At 39.9% G+C, this 22,040-nt stretch overlaps 1 protein-coding gene across 1 annotated transcript in view; it reads right to left on the minus strand.

Moving 5' to 3' along the window:
- Positions 1-9,315, minus strand: part of LOC139668089 (inositol polyphosphate-4-phosphatase type I A-like) — a 60,543-nt gene extending 51,228 nt beyond the window's left edge. Inside the window, exon 1 of the mRNA XM_071547556.1 lies at positions 9,217-9,315. The gene's annotated coding sequence lies outside the window, so the exon portion shown is untranslated. The remainder of the gene's footprint in view (positions 1-9,216) is intronic.
- Between the last annotated feature and the right edge of the window lie 12,725 nt (positions 9,316-22,040).

Here is a 22,040-nt window from a genome sequence, read left to right on the forward strand (position 1 = left end):
TTCCCAGAATGACTTGCGACAACCCTGAGAACTTGTGTGGACTCAGTGCACTCAGCTGCGTGTTATATGTGTAGGTGGAGAGAAAGACTGTGATTGTGATTGTGATTGTGATTGCGAAAGCGATTACGCAGAGCAAGAGTTTTTTCAGTTGAGAAAAAGTGAGAGTCGCCCCTTACTCAAAGTTCATCATGTCTTGTAGCTGCACTGCATTCTGGTCTCTCTCCTGCTCCTGTGGGTGGAGAAATTGGTCTCTCTTCTTCTTCTACGATGGGTTTCTCCCTGTATGATTGTTGAACGTCTCTCGATGCAAAATGCCGGCTCTAGAAAGAAGCCCTCGCTCTTTGATTCTGAGGGACTGACACCAAAACCTGACGTTTACCACTGATGTTTTAGATCCTGAAACATTTTCTCATATCAAACTCTATTGTAGCTGCTTTTTTAACAGTGTTAAAGTGATTTAAGGTGGATTTTTCCCTTTGAGGTTAGAATGAGGATTAGGTTAGGATTAGGGAATGAATGTAGTCAGTGAAGGCACAAGTATATTAAGACGAACATACGTGTATGTATGTGTGTGCGGGTTTAAACATTTATGTACAAGAGTGTATATCTGTGTGTGTGTGTGTGTGTGTGGGAGGGGGAGAGAGAGAGAGAGAGAGAGAGAGAGAGAGAGAGAGAGAGAGAGAGAGAGTACTTGTGTGTACTATCTCCCAGCTCTGTCTAATCAGGTAGAAAGGCTGTAGAAGCCAACAGTTGATTTGTGAGCTGTGTCTCTGTGTAAAGTCCAGTCAACTTTATTTATAACAAACAAGTTTGACAGGAATTGCTTCACAGTGAACAAAGCACATAAATACAGATAAAAACTATTTGTGTGTGTTTTTGTACAGGCATGTATACAAGCCTACACATTTGTGAATGTGTGTGTGTGTGAATGTGTGTGTGTGAATGTGTGTGTGTGTGTGTGTGTGTGTGTGGGGCCCGTGGCTGTTGCGGACCTCAGCAGATCAAAGACTACAGCAGTCAATGTGGCTCCAGCGCTGGCGGTAGATTTATGAATCGCATGGAGTGTGCACGTACACACACATACACACACACACACACATACACACACACACACACACACACGCACGCACACTCAGCAGATCAAAGACTACAGCTCTCAGTCATCATGGCTCCTCTGTGTCGATACATCAGCAGCAATTTTCCTGATAAAAAGATTCTTGTGCCAACATATGCAGGCAGCAGAGTGGATGGGCGGTGAGAGAGACTGTCCAGTAATGAAAAGGTCACAGGTTCAATCCCCACAACAGCCAGAGTGTCCTGCCAGAGTGTGCTGCCAGAGTGTCCTTGAGCAAGACACTGATCCATTACCGGCTCACTAACTGCAAATCGCTCTGGCAATGCAACAAGGATTTCTGTTGAGGAGGAAATGGAAAAGTACCTATACTAAGCAACATGCTTACTTGGTATGTAACCTTTGACCCATATTTACAGCTTTAAGTGCCTAAAACTCGAGAATACTGAATCTGCTTCATCATTATAAGATCAAACTCTAAAAAGTAACATTGTATGTGTTCTGATTGTCCAAGACTTGACTAAAAAGCAGGTGGAATTTACCTTAAAGTTGAACAGCACTACATTTCAGGTTTTAAATATGATATCCCCTTCTCCCTGGTCAGTTATAGTAGTGAATATTAACTGCACTGAATGTACAAAATATGAAGAACATCTTCCTCATATTGAGTTGCAGCTCGTTTTGCACAATCCACATCTCAGTTGTCTCAAACTTAAAAATCCTTCAATAACTGCTTCTCTTTAGCTACATCTCCTCCTTTGTGATTGGTTTAGATTTAATAAGGGAAATCAATAAGGGATAATTGGCCTTTACCTGGATTCACCTCATCAGTGTGTCATAAAAAGGGTCCTAAAATTTTGCACATTCACTTTAGTCTGTACTAGTGAATATTAACTGCTGCCTCCCATAGCCAGAAGCAAAGATCAACACTGTGAGTCCAATTAGTCATTTCTGTATTCGCTGTTAATTAAAATAATAACAGCTCCAGGCTGTGTATCATTACAACATCGCAGACTTTTTTTTTTAGCTTTGGGATCTTATAATATTTATTTTTCCAATTCCAATTCATGAAGCTGTACTGGAATACTAAAATCGTTCTTACATTGCCAATTAATACGTGCAAAACACTCGACCCCATACATCTCAACGTTCAGCGAACAAACAAGCAAACACATAAATACAACAAATGGTAATTTTGCTGCCATAGAGGAACATAATAACCTTAAATTTTGCTCCTTGTTCCACTAGCTTTCCAATCTAACAAGTAAACATTAATGTTCACGAGCAAATTACGTGACTGAATGCACCTCTGATCTTTTTTTCCCCCAAACTTAGAGGGAAATTTCCAGTCGCTGAGCCAACCAGAGTCACATTTTCCACTCCCAAAGCCAAAAACATTATGGTTTGACAGTCCTCGAGACAAATTTAGCACTAAGCTTCCAACTCTCTGGATCAAAAATGAGCTCTTGCACATTCCCCATTTTAAAAAATTCCATACTTTTTTCCAGACCTTAACTTCCTGACTTGATTTGAGGATATTGTTCGGTATTTTTCCCCCAATACTTTTATGCAACTGTCAAACTTTTCAGTACCCAGAAATGGTCAAATTCATTTTGCAGTTTTTCCATTATCATGAAACAAAGGAGGAACTCTCATCCGAACCTTATCTACACGTCAAAATTGCTTTTAAATTGACATGGGAATCATAATCAGACTTCACTTTAATCTCCATGTACTACCCATAAATCTATAAATTTTTCTTGATGACACTGGTACAGAGGCATATTAACAGATAACAGAGTTTACATTACTGATCCCATGGCACTAAGGGATGTGTGTAACTTCTAATAAATCACAGTAAAGTAATTTGATTATTCTTCTGTAGTGACCTTTCACCATGCATACTGCCACACACAGTACGGAGGCAATAACACCTTACATGCAGTGCAAGGGGAAGGTGCAAGAGCTACAACAGATGGTGCGTAAACAGACTTTACACCTTCCAACCAATCGAGTGATTCGGTGAGCCTGGGAATTTACTGCCTTGCCAAACATTGCCGCGGAGCCAAAAAGGTTACGAGCCGCCACGATAAGGAAGTCCAAGTCAAACTCCTCTCTAAATCCATCGCTGCACGGAAACTTCACAGAGGGGAAAAGCTGCCATATAAGGTGCTCCAAATTTAGCCTGGTGTGTGTGTGTAGATTTGTGAGTCACATGAATTGGGGCACACACACACACACTCACGCATGCTGTATAGGCCTAGGCTAATCCCAGCCAGAGCTCCTGACACATAAAACCACAATACAGGATTCATAAAGCGGATTTTGGTTTATTAGAGATATAAACGCACCCATAGATCCATGAACAATAGCAATTATGGAGAGCCTTTAAGTGCATTTAATGAGGTTTACTCCAAAATGCGATATCTCCATTTTGGAAAAAAACAGAATTCCCTTCACCATGCAATGTCTCTTTACATATAGACCATGAAAAATATGTTTATTCCTCAACGAGACTGCAAGAAAAAGAAAAGAAAACGTTCCCTAAAGTTCACCATCCAATGTGTCTTAAAATATAGAGGTTCCAGTCTGTCAAAGTGTCATGTTTTCAACCAAGAACTTGAATTACTTTCTATGCTTCAAAAGGTGAATCATTTCGTGAAGAATAGGTGCCACTTTTTGGTCATTTCACCTCATTTTATGCACTCTTATCCAGAGCGACTTCCAATCAGTGGGTGGGTTTAGTGTCTCGCTTGAGGACACATCGACAGGTCACATGACTGCTGTGGGGATCGAATCGGTGGCTTTTCGGTTGAGCTGGACACACACTGCAAGACTTTATGCCCAATTTAGCTGTCCCATGCAGGTTTTTGAGATAAAATACCGACGTCAGAGCGGTCTCTCGGTGGCGCACAACCGTCTTTGAGCAGTCTCAGAAATCTTCAGAAATCTCACGTTTGAGATTTTCAAACATGTTTGATTTTGTCAGCACAAAATCTGCCATGTTCTTGTAGTGTGAGATATGTAAGGACAAGTTTGGAGAACGGTAAGCAGCAAAATTCAACGAGGGCTTGTGAGGAAACCAGGCAGAAGAGGCGGAAACTATAAAACAACACAATCATCATCATTATGGCTTTATCTCCTCCAGCTTAGGGCAATGAGCTGCTCTCCCTTCTCAAACTCCATTCTAGCACAATCAGGTGAAAAACAAAGTCATGTTTTGCATCGTGTGACAAGAAACTACAGGAAAAAGCTTGTTTAATGTGAGCGGTACAGTGATCTTAAGTGTTTGACAGTCGTGTAGTTTGTGCTCTGCATTACAGGACGGCCTTTCTTAACCTTTAGGCCACCCTGCTGCCAAAACTGCTGCTGATTTGTTGGGGAGGCAGGATCTTGTTTGAGAAATCCGAAAGTTACAACCCGGTTTAGTTTCTAAACACTCTTCTGTTTATGTTTGGTTGAACGCTCCCTAGAGATGAGACAGTGCTCATCTTGTCTGTGTGTGTGTGTGTGTGTCTTAGTTTCACCTCCTGGCAAGAAGGAATGAGAGAAAGAAAGACACAGACAGAGAGAGAGAGTCCAGTTGACCATACATGGTGAAACCCCATTTTACAGCTCACTCTCTGCCAAGAGGCCTCTCGCGCTGGAGACGAGGCATCAAACCGTGTGTGTGTGTGTGTGTGTGTGTATGTGTTTGTGTCTCCTCTCAGATGAGACGAGGGTTTTTTCTCAATTTGGTTTCTTGTGCATTGTTGTGTCCGCCATGACACATTTGACATCACATTGAACAGCTGAAGTACGACTCCAAAACAAAAGAATACGAGGACGGAGAACAGATAAAGATCCTGAAAGTCCACTTGCCAACCAAGAATGTGTCTGACGGTGGCTTGACCAACGAGAACAAATGGGAAGCCCCAAGATTCACTGTGAGAACAACGCATCATGCCCAAAACTCGCAACAATCTACAGTAAAATGCCAGGTGAAACATCTGGGAAAATGAAGAACTGTGTGTCTTAATTAAAACTGTAAAGATGCTTCTCTGTTCTCACCTTCTTGACAAGTTAATTCTCTCCAAGACAACTTGGAAAGATCGTTCTCCACAAGAACACAACTATCGATTTAGTGTTCTTGTATTTGATCAACTTATGTATTACAGCAGTCGTTTTCGTTTGAAAACACTACACTACAGCAGCTAATTCCAGTGATTAGCACAGCTTCAACCGTGGGGGTGTGTGTGTGTGTGGGGGGGGTAATCAGTGAAATGAGCTGTTATAGAGTTTGGTTGAGATGAAAACCTGCAGACTCTTGGGCCTTGATGCCGCATGGGAAAGGGAAAGGAAAGGAAGTCCCTCAAGTGACATTTAAAAAACACACAAGAATCAGTTTTAGGTTAAACTGTGACTCAGCAAACTATACAGTGGATAGGAAGAGTTGGCATGTTGCTGGTGTTTATTCCTCAACCCTTCAGCCAATCCCAGTCTTAGGTGAGACTGCAAGATTTAAAGAAGCAAAAAAGCAAAAAAGGGGGTCGCACACCGGACGCGTCTGGCGGACGACATACAGAGTCCAAAAATTCAAAACCAGTGTTTACAATGAACACCGCCACACGCCGGCGCCCAGCCACGACTTCCAGTGCTGCTCAGAGTCTTGGAGCGCCAATCGTGTTTTCCACTATTGCTACTAAACCCAGAACAAGACCCACAAATCAATATTAGATATGCGGCTTGAAATTTATCATTGTGAACAGAAGTAGCAAGCCATCTAATATTTTAAAAACAATAACTCGTTTTTATTTTGTCAGCTGACGTTTGTTTTCCATCTAAAAAAAGATCGCCTAGTAAATCAAATAAATGTAGGCTATCCAGTACAGTATATCCATTCATTCACTCTATGAATGGCCCTCAAAAAAAAAAACGCCATCAATCACAGATTATTTAAGGATAACCAATGAAAGTCGGCAGCTTGGAGGAAGATTGCGGGAGTAGCGGGATGTACCGGTAAACTGTAACGTTATAACGTTAATCTATTATACATATTAACGTCTACTGGCGCTCTCTGTGTGACGCTTCCTTGTATATTGTTTCCACCATCAATGTACCATGCCATATACATACATTTTCAAACAGTACTGCTTGTTATTCTCATAGTCCTGTTCAGTATGGGTATGATATTTGATACTGACTCACTTTCAAAAATGAACTGGCAGGCAGTTTTCTCAGGAGTAAAAAAATACTGGTATGAAAACTTTTTTGATGATGAGAGCTGGATTGGTTATTAATGTGATAGACTTTCATCTTTTTTAACTTCAGTGGAAGGTTCATAAAGTCTGTTAAAGTTGCAGAAAGTTTTATGACCCTAGGGCCCAGCAAGCCTGCTCACAACCTATGATAACATTTAAAAAATACATGGTTTTCAACATGAAATCCAACTTGTTTAATTCTAAATTCCAGAAAAGCTGACTTTTTTAAGATGCATTTGACAGCAGTGATATGCTGTTATTCAGCTTGGCAGGTTAGATAAGGGTTAAAACACCAACCCTTTGCATGTGCAGGAGCAAGTTTCCATTACACTGCCTGGACATAATAAATCTACGGTGAATTATGGTCTGACGGAGGTCCAGCGGTGCTACAAGGTTAGTTCTGCATTTGAATGGTGCTTAAAGAGGTAGTAATCTTTATGCCTTATGGATAGCTCAAACTGGATTGAAAATGTCTCTCATAGCCAGGAATGACAAAAAGGAGTTGTCCATAAGAATTTAGCTGATACAAAATCCAGAGCAGGTGTCACATTTTGATGAATATCTTATTTGGAAACAAAACTCTTCAACTGAGTGATTACAGTTATGAATTGTTATGAATATTTATGAATGGAGGCCCTAAATAAAAATGACAAAATTCCATTTAAGGCACATGTTGAAGGTGCTACATGTAGCATTTTTAAACATCAATCTATCATTGTCAAATTACTTGTGATACCTTGGTATAATTGCAGTAAGCAAATAAGACCATTTTCACCACAGTTCTGAACAGTCTCCCAGTCTTGCTCTATTGGATTTCAGATCACAGCAGCAACTTTCAAAGCTCACCAGCTTCCTCACTGATAAAGGATATTTTTAATTTCCTGCTAGCTGGAAGAAACTCATATTAAAACTATTTTTTTTTTGGACATTTGCAGTGAAATGATTACACTCTAGATCCCCCCTGCTCTCAGAAGGCTATTGCTTTGTTTGAGGTGGAAGAGGCTTTAGCTGAATCATTTCAGCTGATTATGAAGGAACAAGCCTCTGTAGACTCATAGGTCTTAAATATTTCTCTCTTTCCGTCTCTCTCACACCGATACCAAGCTAAAACTGGTTTGTTGGAGAACTTCCTCAATAGTAAAATCCAATACCAAGATCCATATGTAACATATCAGAAATCAAACCAAACCAACTTGAATTTCTGCCTTTTTTATAGATTCAAAGATGTTGGATCATCACAAAAAAGGGGATTCAATTAGATCTTTCCTTAATAACCCCAAACTAATGGTCCAAGTCTATCAGTAGAAGTAACACATCAGATCAGTGCTTGGTATGGGCCGTTACTTGAAGTTCAGCATCAGCAGTGATAAAACGTATCGGTGTCTGTTTGCACCAACAACAAAGCGGCGCTCTGCTTCTGCTCTGGTCAGACTAATATGGAAAACGTGATGCGACTGTACAGCAGCTCTCTGTCCCTTCTGTCCTCTCTCTCACTTTTCACTGTCAGGTTAAAGGAGCTGTAATGGCCTGACTGTCAAAAAAAGAACAATATTCTTGCTAAAGCGGTTTACAATGACACTGCAATACAGAGAAATGATTAATCAAAACAAGCACTATTTGATTAATCGATTGCAATAATGATTAGTCATTCCAGCCCCGCTCTCTCTGTCTGATTGCCTGCTTTTTTCTAGTCTCACTCTCTTTCTCTTTTATTTTCATGTCCGTGTTTCTGTGAGAAATTGGTACCGGCCTCCGACTTAATTTATCAGCAACAACGCTAGTGCAAATAAATGGGAAATTAAACCTTTAAAAAAAAAAAGAAGAAAAATAGTGTACATTAAGTCTTTTAAACAGTTGTGCTGCAGGTTTTGGGAGGTTTTGGATCATACACTGCAAACAATGTGTATCTTAACAATTATTACTCTCATATTCAGACTTAAAATCTTATTTTTCTTCAATCAAGTGAGAAATGATGCCGATGTAATGAGATAATTCCACTTGTTTCTAATGCAAATTCAATTGTTTGAGGAATTTTCTAGAAGGGTCACTACCTTGAAACAAGACAGAATAGGAAATCAGAATCAATTAGAAACAACAATTTTCACTTACTGTGAGAAAGATAAGATTTTAGGACTTAAATGGACTTGTTAGGAATATAATCTTGTATTCAGTCTTAAATCATGTATTTATTCTGATATGTGGAAAAAAAATCTGCCAACAGGGTGAGAAAACTGCACTTGTTTCAAATGTTTCTTATCTGCTTCAACACTTTCAGTGCAGTGATCCATGTTACTCAAAATATGTGATTCAGAAAAATCCTGGAAAAAAGTGAAATTCCCTGTGGGGTTTTTGGACAGAATCCTAAATTTAATGAATTGGACCTTTTTACAGTGCAAACAAGAGTGACTCACACAATATTGAGCTTTATCACCAACAGCTGTGATATGACATTCTGAGGGTATCAAGGCTGTGAACGTGTTATAGCCCCTTTCACACATGCAGCCTGTACGGTAAATTCACCGGCACGGGGGGTCATGTGTGAACAGGAGCCGGTATGGAAATGCCAGTAAATCAGTTCTTCCAATTTCCCTGCTCAAGATGTTGTAAGGTTACAAGTAAAGTTCAGTATGGACTGTATAGCCCCTTTCACACATGAGACCCGTAAAAGTGCCGGATTAAGTTTTCCGGTAATAGTAGCAGTTTGTAAACGTAATTTCCGGGAAATGACAATAGTGGAATGTAATGGTATTTCCAGTGTTGTGTGAATGGCAGCATTACGTTAAAAAAAGGCGTAATGCTGCTGACAAACTGCTACCATTACCGGAAAACTCAATCCGGCACTTTTGCGGGTTTCATGTGTGAAAAGGGGCTTATGAGTTCTGAGTTCAGTTTATATCTACTCACAGTCTGCTGCTGGGATGGAGGGGAGGAGCAGGACAGCTGATCCAGGGTCAGAGAAGAGAAACCTCCAGACAGAGGAAGAGCAGTGACTCCTTCACAATCTGAAGAGAAAGAAGAAGAAAAATAATTGTTATTATAATTTTATTTTTTGGTTGATTTTGTCATCTTTCCATTGTTTTATATTAATGAATGGATGTTGTTTTAGCTCGTAAGCTACTGATTTGGACTGTTATGTAAAAGATAACGATAATGCTTCACATGGGAGTCTTGAATCAGCCCACTGGGGCATATTTTGCAATAATGATCATGGATTTGAGATTGCTGGATGAATCCTCAATGAATTGTGGTCACATTGATTAGGCCAAGCAGCACATAACAATATGATGGTGACTGTTTTTTAATCTTTTCATACATATTCATACTTTTTATTCCCACCTGCTTGTGTTTCTGGAAGGCTTTAAATCTTTTATAGTTTATTAAGACACCTACTTGTGTGTGTGTGTGTGTGTGTGTGTGTGTGTGTGTATGTGTGATAGAGACAGATGAAGAGAGACTGAGATTGATGAGAGAAAGATAGGAAGAAGAGAGAAAGGAAGGAAGGAAGAGGGGGAAGGAAGGAAAAAGGAAGAAAGGAAGAAAGAAATTTTGTGTGTGTGTGTGTGTGTGTGTGTGTGTGTGTGTGTGTGTGTGCGTGCGTACGTGTGTGTGTGTGTGTGTGTGTGTGTGTGTGTGTGTGTGTGTGTGTGTGGACCCTCTGGGCTCCCCATTAGAACAGAGCATGAATAATTTCTTTAGAGGGACGGAGCAGCTGTAGCCTTTTCACATGAAAATGAGCATCGCCCACACCCTCTGACACACACACACACACACACACACACACACACACACACACAGAGCAACACTGGTTTTCTCCCCCTCACTATCAGCCATGTCACCCTTGCTATACAATCATCCATTTTTTTTATTTGGGTTTCATTTCATGATGAGAAATGCATTGAAATTGAAAAAGTGACTCCTACTCTTACAAAATGACTGATAGCCAAAACCAGGTTTCCCACAGTGAACTGATGTAAAACTCCAAGGCCTTTCAAGACTAAATCTGAGCGCTTACGTGACCTAAAAAAATATATATATATAAATTCCCTCCTGGTTTGTTAGTGCTGTTTTTCAGTCTGGTTTCCACTCCTTTTAGTTGGGCTGAAAACCATCTAATCTACCGGTAATGCAACAAATTTGTTAAACACATTCTCGTATATTCCTGTAAAGTGACCTGTTTCTCTTTCTCCTCATTCTCTGATATTCCCTGACATCCCTTATAGAGAATGAATCAATTCCCTGACTTTCCGAGTCTGGAACACACTTGTATAAACTGAAGGAACCCTGCAAGATTTACAAAAGCTGACAGTGCGTTTTAAAGGACAGTGAGAAGCTTAACTTCTTGGCTGACAAATGGTAACACTTTCACAGAGAAGACGTACATTTAAAGAAAATGAAGTGAACCAAACTGTGCTCACAACATCATGGAAAAACATGTCATACTGTGCCAGTGCACTTTATGATCTGTTCACACAAGAAAACTGCTTGGCATCTCATGCTCCAGAGCTTTTCCCACACAAGATAATGCATGCAACAAACTGTCGACAGTGAATAACATTATGTAATGAAAACAGATACAACTTGAAGGCTCTAGAGAGTGCAAACCTCCGCCAACGCTGAACAATTCTCCAACTTGTTGCACCCACGGGCGTCCTTCCAATCACTTAAACTCCAAGTTAAATTGATTTCTCGACCGCTGAAAACACGCCCTTAGGATTTGGAATCAAGCCTGTATCTCTGTTAGTTTCATAGTTATGGCTGAAAAACAATAATTATCTAATGGCTGAAATCCCAGATCTGCATCACCACCAAAATTGAATCAAGGCCGATCTGTCCACCAAATTGAATGGAAATCCGTTTATACGTTCTTGAGATATCTAACTAACAGACAGAAAAACTAACAGGGCTGAAAACTGATAACAATAGAAATGTTTGAAATGATTAAAAAAAATGCGGAAATGTATGTGCAAGGCCCAGCATATCTAATCGCATTGTAGATAAAACAGTGAGAAAAAACTTTTGTTTGCTTTGTGTGTGTGTGTGTGTGTGTGTGTGTGCGCTAAAACTGGGCCTTCCACTAGTTTGCAACACTTCCTGCTGTTGATTCAGGAAGTTCTTCAAAGAACCTGAATCAGTGTTAGCAGTAACCTCCAGACAGCTGTTGTCAGTATATCAAAGAGACAGAGATGCTCGGCTGCATCTTATATCTATCTGCACCTGCACCGTCATAATCACAGTAAAGACTGTTTTTATACACCGGTAGCCTCCGCATGTGTACACTGTAAAAACTTTAGTGAAATCAACTCATCTTTATCCATTAACACAATGCATATAGATGTGTTTGTCAATTTCAACTTAAAAGTGCTAGTTATGAGCTTCATGACTTAAAATCATGAGGTGAAACAACACCTTATAAAGCATTCACTAAACTCAACACTGTTAGTTTATTAGCAGACTTCCCAGTATGCATTGCATTCGGTTTAACTCTCCAGAAACTCTTCCTTCTTCTGGTTTGAATGAAGTTACAGGATAGAGACGTGTTATGTATGTATGTTTGGTGAATCATAGATCAATTTCAGATAAAAAAAATTATAAAATAAAAAAACATGATAAAATCTACTATCTATCTTATCTATGTATCTGGGAATTCACAATCAAGTAAGTTTCTCTCTGATGCACATAGCAAGTACAATCCACTACAAGTAAGTGTATTGCAGCTGCAGACTATATGCTGAACTGTGTATTAATCATGTGATACAAGAGGAACTCAAACTTAAACCTAGCAAACCCTGTGAAAAAATAAATAACACTGGATTTCAGTTCATCAATTAATGCATTCAACTTGGAAACACGAATCAGCATGACTAGACATTTGGTGATTGAACTTATTGTCTTAAGTTCACTCAGTTAGCTTTTCTACATTAGAACAACTAACTAATGATCTTTGACCTAACTATTCAGTACTACTTCAGTCAACTCACAATTTTAAGGCAGCAAGGAAACTTGTGTTTTTAAGTTGAACTGCCTTCATATTTTTTGCAGTGTACTGGCTGAAAAGTAGTGTACATTACATTAGCGTGAAAAACAGGATGAGGCAAGAAAGATCACTAACTGTCTCCCTGGTTACCATAAGAACTGGCATAGGAATCATTAATGTCCAGCTCGCCGTGCATTATGGGAATTGTCAGCATGGTTGGAGCGTGTCTTTGACTAGCCATCAAATCATCGTTTCCGTCCCTTTCTCTCTCTTTGTGGCCCTGTCTCTCTCTCTCTCTCTCTCCCTCACACACACACACACACACACACACCACTGAGTTCCCCATTGAAGAGAAACTCCAGTAAAACCCCTCTGCGGTATCAGAGGTCCAAATCCCTTCGCACTTCATGAAACTGCATACACTGCAAAAAATATCATTTAGTCTAGTATTGAGACTGAAAAAGTTATTTATGCCAATGGGGTGAGATAATTTCACTTGTTTCCAATGAACATAATCTTGTTTAGACTAGAATTTTCTAGTATCATTAGAACATTTAGAACATAGTATCGTTAGACATTTTCTCACAACGTTCAGAAAAAAAGTGACCTTGCAGTAGGTAAAACTGCATTGGAAACAAATACAAACAATACTAGGTGAAATGGCGTGTTAAGGTGGATATTTTTTGCAGTGTAACATGTAACAGGACTTAAAAAAAAAACAGTTTGAGCAGTTTGAGGAGACGTGGGGAAAGCAGAAGTGGGCTGATGTGGGCTGTCAGGTTGAAACAGCAAGTCTCTTTTTGACTGGCCGTGAGGAAAAGCCCAAAGCCCAGTTCCCACAAATATTAAGGAAGCAATCACTGAGGACCTGCTGGTAATCACAGGATCACCAAGACATCTATAGGACATTTCTCTAGTGAATCTACTCAAGCCTTGTGGACGAGTTTTGAGCCAAATTCACCATAAGATATGAGATGGGAGGTTTCTATTTGATAAACCATGTGACAAACCTGCTCTTCCCTTCATCCTCTTAACTTCCAGGCCAAGTTTCCACACAGACGCTCTCCCTTGTTTCATAGCATGAGGCACAGTTACATCAGATCCTGGGCAACAGCAATGATCTTCTCCATTTCGCCTACTGATGCAATTAATGGAAACCCGTCATAAATCAGCCTGACAGACAGAATTAATTCTAATGAGTCTGGATGATGAGCCGCTTTGGGGCGATGATGAGTGAGGGTTTGAGCCTGACTGACATATATGGGTTTTTTTTCCACGGACTAGCCTACAAGTATAAAGTCTACCAATACTGGCAGAGAATGATATGTTTTTTCCATGGGGTTTTGTTTGGTTGGTTGGTTGGTACAGGTTTACTAGAAGTGTGCTGATTAGGCACCAAAACATTATTTGATTTTAATTCACTTTCATAAGGCTGCTGGCTGGGGTATTTTCATTATTTCCCTCTCCTATACTAACAAGACCAACCTGTTCATTATTCCAGTAGAAAAACAAAGGGTGCTGATTCTGTACTATAGCCATAGCAGGTCCAGTGCTTTGCAAAAATATCCATTGAGTCATTTAATCTAGTACTGAGTCTTAAAATCTTGTATTTCTTAAAACCAGTGAATAAATGGGTCACTAGCTTCCAGTGCAGACTTGTTTACAGACTTGTAATGACATGGATCAAGTGACTTGATCTTGGTAACAGTGGAGCGATCTGCCTGGCTTCAAGATATATACTGTCACTTGAGAAAATTCTGCATTGGAAAAAGGTGAAATGATCTCACTCCACTGGCAGATTATTTCTTGTTTAGAGAAAAAACAATTAAGACTGAATACGACACTAAACTGAATATGTTTTGCAGTACGGTTCTTTCACAAAGGACAAACACTAGCAGATAAATCCAGGAGAGTGACCTCATCCGGTCTGAAAAGATGTGAGCATCAGCCAATGAATCATCAGAATCGGCAAAAACCAAAGTGCGACACAAACCAGTGAGTCATCTCGATCAAATGACACAATTTTAGGAGAACAAAAGATATTCAGCGCAGGGTAGACTTCTCACTTGATTGCTTAAAATACCACTTTATGAGTGTAAAAAATTACAAGAAAATAGGATACTGTATTTCAGCTTCAATATTTGTCTTATCTTTATCTTAACTATGACTTTCTTTACATGAAAACGATCTGAACTTTGATCGGAGATTGTTCATTGAACTTTAGGTTTATTTGAAAATGGCAAATCCCCTAATTTAATAACTTAACTTGCACAGACGAGACATACAATTAGGCTATGGCAAATCTACACGTATTTGAAGATTTCTATTCCAAAATACTGTGGTTCTATTCGATTTCTGACAACAAATATCTGAAGGTCATTGTTCAATACCTCAAAAATACAGATGATCGACTCTTTAAAAGTGCCAACACTTTATAACCCAAGGTTTTAAGTTAGCTGCTATCCTTTAAAGGTGCAACTTGTATCACATCCATAAATCATTACCACATTCATTTTGAGACATTGGTATAATTACTGTAAACAACAAGACCATCGCCGAGAAAACTGTCAGCCTCTAGCAGCCTCTACACTGGATTTTGCCCCCTGGTCAGATCTGGAGGGAAATCTGCTGGATCGCTTTACGGCACAAAACAGGAAGAGGTTCTGTTCTTCCAGAGCAAACGGAGCTAAAGCTTTCAGAGTTTCTGGCAGCAGATGGTGGAAGGAGGGAAAGAAAGATGGAAAAATCACTTCCAACATGTTGATCCTCTTTAGTAAAGACAGAGAGAAAACTTCTGACTGAAGAAACAAAGATATCCAATGATGGATATCTTACGTTGGAGCAAAACTCTCTATTTACAAAAATGAAACTAAGAATGAAAGCAGACAGAGTCCATCTATCATGTTTGCTTCATTGCCCTGTAGGTCTCCAGTACATTTGGATCGGCTCTCTTCACTGTTTGCATGAGAGGCCAGTGATTTAGTGTCCAACCATCTGTGCCATGATAATGCTGTTTGCCAGGAACCGACATTTGTCTGCCTCATTTGTCAGAGGCATCGCTCTAACATCAGAGGGCTGCGGGGCCTTCTCACTAACTAGAAACGTGCTGGAAAAACACACAGCATGTTGTCCCCAAGTGCACACACACACACATGCACAAACACAAACACACACACACACACACATTCAGTTATGACAGAATGTACTGCTTTTACATCTCGCATACATATGGCATCTTTGTCAACACATTCTCATGTACAGTACTGTGCAAAAGTCTTAGGCATATGTCAAAGAAATCCATAAAGCAAAGATGCTTTCAAAACTAATGAAATGAAAAGTTTCTGAATATCAAAAATGTACAATAAACAGCAGTCTACTGACACACTAATCCAGAAAACAAATAAACATCTAAGATTTCTAAGAAATTTATATAAAAAAACTAGGGTGCCTAAGACTGTTGCACAGTACTGTACGGGCTCAGGGAAAACAGGACCTACAATATGTTTACACATCTCTCTTTGCATAGAAGATCAAAAAATGCCAACATTTATTTACATGGTCTCTCTTTAGAATATCAATGACCAAAGTATAACACTACAGCTCTTTGCATGAGGCCCATACGTCCACATGTGTCTTGGCAAACTCGCTGACCGCTGTGACACAGCCTTTTGTGCTCTTGCAGCCCAGCTGCATTTGCCAGCTCTTGGTTTACATTTGCATTTCACATTATAAACATTTCTCTGATGCTCTTATCCAGAGACTTACACTGAGTGCAACAGGAGAATAAGGTTTGATTCCTAGATTACCAGCAACAAATACTCAGGAGGTGAAGTGTCAGAAACAGATCACGTATGTTAGAGAAGTGACAGGAAGAAAAATATGCTAGTGGTTAGAGAAATAGGCAAAAATTACCAAAATGAACCCAAACTGCTCAATCACTGCAAGTCACTCTGGGCATGAGCATCAGCAAAACAGCTAAAATGAAGCCTAAAGTTAAGTTTTTATCATTTTTCCTGACTTCTTTCCTCCTCGCCCATCCATGCTAATCCAAGAAAGGCAGCATGCTTTTTTAAAATCACAGGAATCTAGTTGTAGCTACAAAAGATGCTCTCCATCCTGCATCTTCCTCATCATTAGCATTGTAAACTGTGGTAACCATGGTAGAAGTCCCTTCACTCAGTCCTGAAATAGTACTACAGCGGTAACCATGGTAGAAATGCACCATCATGCATCTATCCTGTATTAGCACAGCATGATTTTCCAAACATTTCCTAAACATATAAAAAGTGGTATTTCTGCGATGGCTAGCTAAATCTAGAGCTAAAACAAACATATTAGCACACACACACACACACAGCATGATTGTGCATTTTCCCCTGCTGCCTAAACACTGAGCAGCGCAGACATAAAACCCTCAACACACAACACGACCGACACAAAATCTGTAGTCACGTATGTTTGTACCACGTTAAAATCTCTGGGCGACGGCGGGAGAAAACGACCCGCGAAAACGGCCCCCGGCAGCTTGAGTTTCCGCACGTACCCCAAAGGATGTCTGCTCCGCTCTGTCTGCTGGCGATGGATGTAAACAAACTCACGCTGCAGACGGCGTCACGAGGCCAGGAGACTGCAGCTGCTGCTCGCCCTCGCTCTGCTCTTCCTCCTCCTCCTCTCCATCTCTCTCTCTCACCCTCTCTCTCTCTCTCTCTCAGCTCACTGCTTCCCGATCATGTTCGAACCAGTTAACTCTTTCTCTGCCTGTATTTGCAGCATCACTGGCCATACTGATATAACCAAAGCTTTTCTTTCAGCCTCTTTTTATATCTCCTGCTTCTCTATTTCATATTCATTACAGCTGTGCAATATTTAAAATATACTATGTGAGTCTATTAGGGTTCAACTGATATGAGCTTTTGAAGGCTACAGTATTGTAGTATTGGATATTTTCAGTATTGGATGCAAAACTGAAAAGTCACAGTCTAAAATCTAGTGTGCTGATATTCAACTGTATCTGTAATTTTGACCATTTTCATGCCAAAATATGACAAATATTCAGTGTTTCCCCCAGAATATTGTTCTTGTCAGTGTGGAAAAGCCTCTGAAACAGCATTTAGACCATCATGGGACACTAAAACTCTCCACTGAAACTCAAACTAATGAAATTATTTGACACACCTCACCTATTCAATTGTAGAGGAAACTCTGGGATACATTACTGCCTTTAAATGAAGAAGTAGTAATTCACAAAACAACATAATCAAACAGTTAAATGAATAAATAAAGTGTTGCCAATGTTGCCCAAGAGCCGAGGACTTCCAACATGGCCACCAGAGAGCGCGTTACATCACCTGAAAGCTTTCTACTCAATAAAACATTTGTGATTGGAGGAGTCCACTTGATAATCCCCCTTTTTCCTCTAACTTCCAAGCCAGGTTTCTATATTTACATTACATCCCGTCTCATTCTTACTCTCTCCTCCCTTTTCCCTGTTGTATTTTCCATTTTCATCTTCCGTCCCACTGCAGCGTTACACACAGCAGCAGATCGATGGAGCCCGCTCTGCTGTGGCTAAAGAGCAAACACACGATTTACAAGCAGGAGGAGACCACAAAGGAGACAATGGCCATCCTGACAAGTAATTTAATCTCATATTGATCGTGAGAATACTATTTTTAACATTTATCAAATTAAAAAAAGATCTTCCATTTGACAGAGAAGGCCAGCCTAATGAGATATTGGTTTAAAAAATAAAATTTGAATTCCTCACTCATTCTAAAACTTTAGGATTTAGGGCTATATGCACGCTATGTGATGTAGTTGTAAATCAGAAGGTGGGGAAAGTATAATCTCCTGTTGGTGATCATCATAAGGAAAACAAATATCACTTATCCTTTCAGAAAAGTATTAATTTTGTGTTTTTTTCCCTGCTTATATTACATCAGATCAGTTTGACACTACTCCCTCATGACAGTCTAAAAAAAGTGGTTAAACTCTATTCTGCAGTTAAAAAGGTGAATAAACTGAGTATAGGTGGGATTGCCCTCCAGTACATCTCTGCCTATTTTTTGTGTTTACATTCAAGAAGATCAAAAATGCCAAATAATAATGTTTATTAATAAGCACATAATGCCCAATTCCAGGGTTTAAGCCTTTGTGTTTCCTCTTAAAATCTAACTTTGTTTACCTTTTTAATACTTCAAAACCACATTGAATCACGCTAAACTATCTCACCACTTAAGCAAATTTTAGATTTTTTTTTTTTGCAGGACTAAAATGCTTGTTACAACCAACATTTTTTTACAGTGTACATTGGGGATGGATTGTCATAGGGAGACAAATCACGTTTTCAGCCATGCCCCAGCTGTCCCTCTGGGGGTCCCATCCTTTGCGGCACAGCCAGTACGGCCAAGCGTGCACGCGAGCGCACACACACACACACACACACACACACACACACGCACAGACACACACATAGGACAGGGAGACAGCCAGGTTTCACTTTTCTTTTTGATGCTTCTCCATTTACCCTGACGTTTATCAATAATTCATAAGGCTGTTGCATAAGGGCACCCAGCATCAGCAGACAAGAGTTTGCATGTGTGTGTTTGTGTGTGTGTCTGTGTGTGTGTATCAAACAACCTCAACTTCACACACATCAGCAAGGTGTGTGTATGCAGCCAGTAAAGAGAATGGAGTTCTGCTTGTGTACGAGCAAGCATCAAACACACGCAGCATCCCTGTGTGTCTGAGAGAGTGTGTGTGTGTCTGTACACGTGGGTGCACGATGTACAAGAAGATGTTTTATAAAAGGACATTTAGCAGAGAGATTCTCAGTCGGGAAGGGAGTGTCTTCTTTTATTAATAAAGTGTGAAGTTGCTGGATCAGGAAGCAGAGAAAAGCTCTGAGGAGAAACTACGACGACGGATTCATTCCCCAAATCTGCTTAATTTGAGTCCATCAGCGTTTTGTCCGATACAGCAACAGATTGGACGAGTGGTTCAGTAACCGAAAGGTCATAGGTCACAGCAAAGGTGTCCCGTTGAAAGCTACAATATACAACTTTTCCCCTTCAGGCAGGAAGTATAGTCTTTTTACAGTTTTTTTATTGTTGTTGTTATGACTTCCTTGTTCTGTGGCCACTAGCCTCACCTTAATAGCCACAGCCCAAGCATCACTTAAATCCCAATTTCAGGCAAACCGGCGCATTTAGGCATAACAGTGTCTCTCAGTGTAGCACTGCTACAGTAGCACTACAGCGGCACTAGTACTTTTCAAGCACTGTAGTTGAGTTTTTGCAGGACAAGTGCTCCATTTTGTAGCCTTTCATGTCATCGTTACTACACCTATCTGTCAGCTTGGATAAAATTCCCATTCACGAGCATATATATAAAGAATTTTGTTCCAAAATGAGATAACCATTGAAAACAAATGACACTCAACTCTCCCATGTTGACTGCTGGCATGAACGTTAAACACACTGTGGGTTAGTATTGAAGTTATGAGTCATCTTAAGACATTTGCTAATTAAGATAGTTCATTTTTAGGGCAGAATCATTTATGTTTTTCAAATACTGCCTGATGATTTTCAGGTAGCACATATTTTCCAAAAAGCAGTTTGGAATGAAACTCTTACATCTGGCCCTGAATGTTGTTTTTATCAGTATTTCTGCCCTTGTCCTCTGTAAAGCACTTTGAGAAGAAGCTTTTTGTTAACACGCTTTATTAATAAATATGACCTTACTTGACTGGGAGCGATCCATTCTGGTGAATGGGCTGGTATAGCTCATTAACGGCCCACTGAGTGCATTTCCCTTATCCCCCTCATTATGTAGGCTACGCTTCTCTTCCGCTGTCTATAAAAAAGATGGACTGGTAATAAGACAGCAGCAAATAGCTACCAGCCATCACACACGTGCACAACGAGCACGTGTGTGATGATGACAAGAGAGTGAGAAAGGCAGAGAGAGAGAGAGAGAGAGAGTGACAGAGTGACAGAGAGGGAGAGTGACGGAGAAAGAAAGAGAGAGGGAGAGAGAGAGAGAAAGTGAAATGAGGATGAATCAACAGGCTGCTGTTCGACCCTCCTGTGCTGAGTGGGAGAGTAAAAGATGAGTCACCACATGCACACGCACACACACACGCACACACACACACACACACACACACAGACAAATAGATGTGAATAGAAGGCAGAGGAGAGCACCAACCACGTGAATTCAAAACAAATCAGAAATTGCAATTACACTCCATCAATACGGCCCTGACAGTGTGAAGTGCCTGTTTTGCTAAATAGGTTTCACCTCCCATCAGAAACTCTGTTTATAAAGATGATTAGGAGCAAAAGTCATCATAAATGCTATATTTACATGTAAGAATTGAGCTCTTATTCAGCTTAATTTACAATTAGGGTTCCACTGATATGGGGTTTTGAAGGCCAATTATAGATACTCATATTTTTAGAACAGGAGATATTTTGTGCCAACATTCAATACCTGTAAATGTGATCATGTGAATACAATCATTTTGAATGTATTCAGTGTTTCCCCCATAATTGGAGGCAGGAGGGAGACAGGTGGGAAATGTGTATCTTGTCTGAATACTGTAATTTATATGTAATATTATTTTTGGATGTTGTTTTCAGTCTTGAGATAATATCCGTTTGGTGTGATGTGTGATGTAGCCTATGTTGTTCTTAGCGTCAGTAAAGTGCAATCTCAATCTTGAACAACATTTAGACCATCATGGGACACTAAAACTCTCCACTAGAGTTAGCAGCTCTTTAAGGCAGAGTGACCTAGTAAACCTAATCAATAGTATCAATATGAATTCACAAAAAAGGAATCACATGAACCCATAAATTGTGCAGAGAGTACAGACTGTTTTTATATGTGTTCAGGAAAAACCTCCATATTGCAGTGGAAGACATGACTGGCCGATATCCAATATTGAGCCTAATAAAAGGCCAATATCGACCTGATATATGGGCAAACTAATATATCAGTCTAACTAGGGCTGGGCGATATGGTTGAAATCAATATCATGATAATCATAAAGATTTTTCTCGATATCAATATATATCACGATATGATTCATGTATGCAAAATCACGTTAAATAATCAAATCAATGTTCATCTCATTGAACCGAATGGTGATGTTAGGTGTGATGTCAAACAAAACTGAAATTTTCAAATAATATTCCTACCATACCTCATTTTATCAGAGTTTTTAAGTAAAATTTGCTTGTCATCATCAATTTAGACAGCAGAAATGTGTCACGATATTAAAATATCTTCATATCATCACGATATGATTCCACTGAAAGACGATAAACGATAATATTGAATTATCGCCCAGCCCTAAGTCTAACCCTACTTGGAGCCAGTGAACAGTTAGTGGGTTCAGTGTCTTTGTCAAAGATGTTTAAACAGGACAGATGGCTGTAGCGGGGGCTGAACCCGTGCACTTCCTGTAACGGGACGCTCTCTCTAACCACTAGACCACCATGCTGCCTCTGCCTGGCCAAGGTCTCTGATAAAGTCACTATGATAAAACTATACAGATCTCCTGTGCTGGACTCCTGTGTGGGACGTAACTCAAACTTTACCTTGCACATTCTCACATTTTACCTCTCACAGACACAGAGGAGATGCTTACACGTTCAAATGTAATGAAATACTCTCACATATATTACCGAAACACGTTCATAAATACCACTGAAATGTCCAAATATACAACTGAAACCTAACACATACA

Source organism: Centroberyx affinis, unplaced genomic scaffold, assembly GCF_046629955.1.
Source record: "Centroberyx affinis isolate AG114_WGS23_722 - 3 ecotype Tasmania unplaced genomic scaffold, CSIRO-AGI_Caff_v1 ptg000271l_1, whole genome shotgun sequence".
Classification (NCBI taxonomy): Eukaryota; Metazoa; Chordata; class Actinopteri; order Beryciformes; family Berycidae; genus Centroberyx; species Centroberyx affinis.